Source organism: Cardiocondyla obscurior, linkage group LG21 (genome assembly GCF_019399895.1).
Source record: "Cardiocondyla obscurior isolate alpha-2009 linkage group LG21, Cobs3.1, whole genome shotgun sequence".
Lineage (NCBI taxonomy): Eukaryota > Metazoa > Arthropoda > Insecta > Hymenoptera > Formicidae > Cardiocondyla > Cardiocondyla obscurior.
This window is the reverse complement of record NC_091884.1, coordinates 3,445,400-3,447,899: the sequence shown is the minus strand read 5'-3', so window position 1 is coordinate 3,447,899 and position 2,500 is coordinate 3,445,400. Positions and strand designations below refer to the sequence as shown.

General features: G+C 57.5%; 1 non-coding gene across 1 annotated transcript in view; it reads left to right on the top strand.

Annotated features, from left to right (window-relative positions):
- The first annotated feature begins 2,412 nt into the window (after positions 1-2,412).
- LOC139110793 (small subunit ribosomal RNA) overlaps positions 2,413-2,500 on the top strand; it is a 1,919-nt gene continuing 1,831 nt past the window's right edge. Inside the window, exon 1 of the ribosomal RNA XR_011547052.1 lies at positions 2,413-2,500. This exon is cut by the window's right edge and continues 1,831 nt beyond it. This is a non-coding gene — a ribosomal RNA (small subunit ribosomal RNA).

Sequence of the window (2,500 nt, the reverse complement as noted above, 5' to 3'; positions counted from 1 at the left end):
GTCGCTAGGACCGCGCGGAAGTAACTCCGAGCCGAAAGCAACACGAGGCTCGCGTACTTTGCCGCTAGGACCGCGCGGAAGTAACTCCGAGCCGAAAGCAACACGAGGCTCGCGTACTTTGCCGCTAGGATCGCGCGGAAGTAACTCCGAGCCGAAAGCAACACGAGGCTCGCGTACTTTGCCGCTAGGACCGCGCGGAAGTAACTCCGAGCCGAAAGCAACACGAGGCTCGCGTACTTTGCCGATCGGACCGCGCGGAAGTAACTCCGAGCCGAAAGCAACACGAGGCTCGCGTACTTTGCCGCTAGGACCGCGCGGAAGTAACTCCGAGCCGAAAGCAACACGAGGCTCGCGTACTTTGCCGCTAGGACCGCGCGGAAGTAACTCCGAGCCGAAAGCAACACGAGGCTCGCGTACTTTGCCGCTAGGACCGCGCGGAAGTAACTCCGAGCCGAAAGCAACACGAGGCTCGCGTACTTTGCCGCTAGGACCGCGCGGAAGTAACTCCGAGCCGAAAGCAACACGAGGCTCGCGGACTTTGACGGTCGGACCGCTCGGAAGTAACTACGTGGTAAAAGCAACACGAGGCTCGCGTACTTTGCCGATCGGACCGCTCGGAAGTAACTACGTTCCAAAAGCAACACGAGGCTCGCGAACTTTGACGGTCGGACCGCTCGGAAGTAACTACGTGGTAAAAGCAACACGAGGCTCGCGGACTTCGCTGCGGCTAAGTCCGCGCGGCGTCGAAATTTCACCGCCGGCGCCCATATACCGCCGTGCGTTAGACCGTGCGTCGCCGACCGCCCGGCCGCTCGGTTCGGTACTGTAAGAGGTGTCGTCGCTGCGGCGACTCGTGCACAACACGGTGCATGCGAGCTCTCGGTCTGGTCGTACCGTAGCGTTACGGCGTATGTATAACCGAGCTCGGCGAAGCACTGCGGTGCGTACGAAAGTGTCTTTCGCTCGAGAGAGATTTTTAAAGTGTTTTGCACTGCGCTGAGTGCGAGAATTTCGGTTCTCTTTTTCGAGAGCGTTCGGGCGTCTTGCCGACATTCGGCCAAATGTGCGCCAAGCTCTCGGCGATCGTTTCGAGGCCGGATAGCGAAGGAATTGGTGAATACTTGACGAAGAAATTTTGTATCTCGAGGACTCTGCCGTTCGTGCGGTCCGTACGTACCTCCGAGCCGTAAAACAACACGGAGCTCGAGATCTTTGACGCGGAGGTAACTACCGTGCGCCGCAGCGGCTAAGTCCGCGCGGCGTCGAAATTTCACCGCCGGCGCCCATATACCGCCGTGCGTTAGACCGTGCGTCGCCGACCGCCCGGCCGCTCGGTTCGGTACTGTAAGAGGTGTCGTCGCTGCGGCGACTCGTGCACAACACGATGCATGCGAGCTCTCGGTCTGGTCGTACCGTAGCGTTACGGCGTATGTATAACCGAGCTCGACGAAGCACTGCGGTGCGTACAAAAGTGTCGTTCGCACTAGAACGCTTTTTGAGAGAATTTAGCCTCGCGCTTACTACGAGAACTTTGGTTCTCTTTTTGAGATCGTTCGGGCGTGTTGCCGACATTCGGCCAAATGTGCGCCGGGCTCTCGGCGATCGTTTCGACACCAAAGTCGAAAATCGAAGGCGTTGGTAAATCCGAGCCGAAACGATACGGAGCTCGAGTACTTTGCCGTTCGAGCTGTCCGTGGGTAACTACTTGCCGAAAGCAACACGAGGCTCGAGGACTTTTGCGTAAATAACTACGTACGACGCAGCGGCTAAGTCCTCGAGGCGTCGAAATTTCGCAGGTTTCGCCCATATACCGCCGTGCGTTAGACCGTGCGTCGCCGACCGCCCGGCCGCCCGGTTCGGTACTATAAGACACAGCATTGCCACGAGTCGGTGTCGAGAGACCGAATGGCTCATATGTGGCGCGCACTTACGTGTTGGACGCGCGATCGTCCCTCGCTTCCGAGCAAGCGTGCGGACGTATCGTTGCGCTTACCGAACATCAACTCCACGGATACGAGAGTGTCGGTTTCGGCGAGATCTTTGACGATGTCGCCGTTCCCGCTTACTTGTACGCCGTAGCGAAATAATTTTCAACCGGTGCCTCGGTGTTCTCACCGCTGGCACCGTTGAACGAACAGTGCTCCACGACGTCTCAGATCGGATCGGTCTAGCGTCAGGGCTAAGCGGCCTTACAAGCCGCTGTTATGGGTGAATGAGAACAAAATTTGATCTTTCATACCGTTAAGGTATATATAAATACGAAAAGCGTGTCCGTCGACCGGCTCGAAAAGTTCCGGCGGCATTAACGACACACGAAACGCGCACGGCTCTTCCTCGCGGAGTGTCCGTAGCAGCGTAGCGTTGTCTTTCGCGTTGCTCCACCGCGAGTAACCGCGATCGCACACACGAAGCTCCCTGGTTGATCCTGCCAGTAGTCATATGCTTGTCTCAAAGATTAAGCCATGCATGTCTCAGTGCATGCCGAATTAAGGTGAAACCG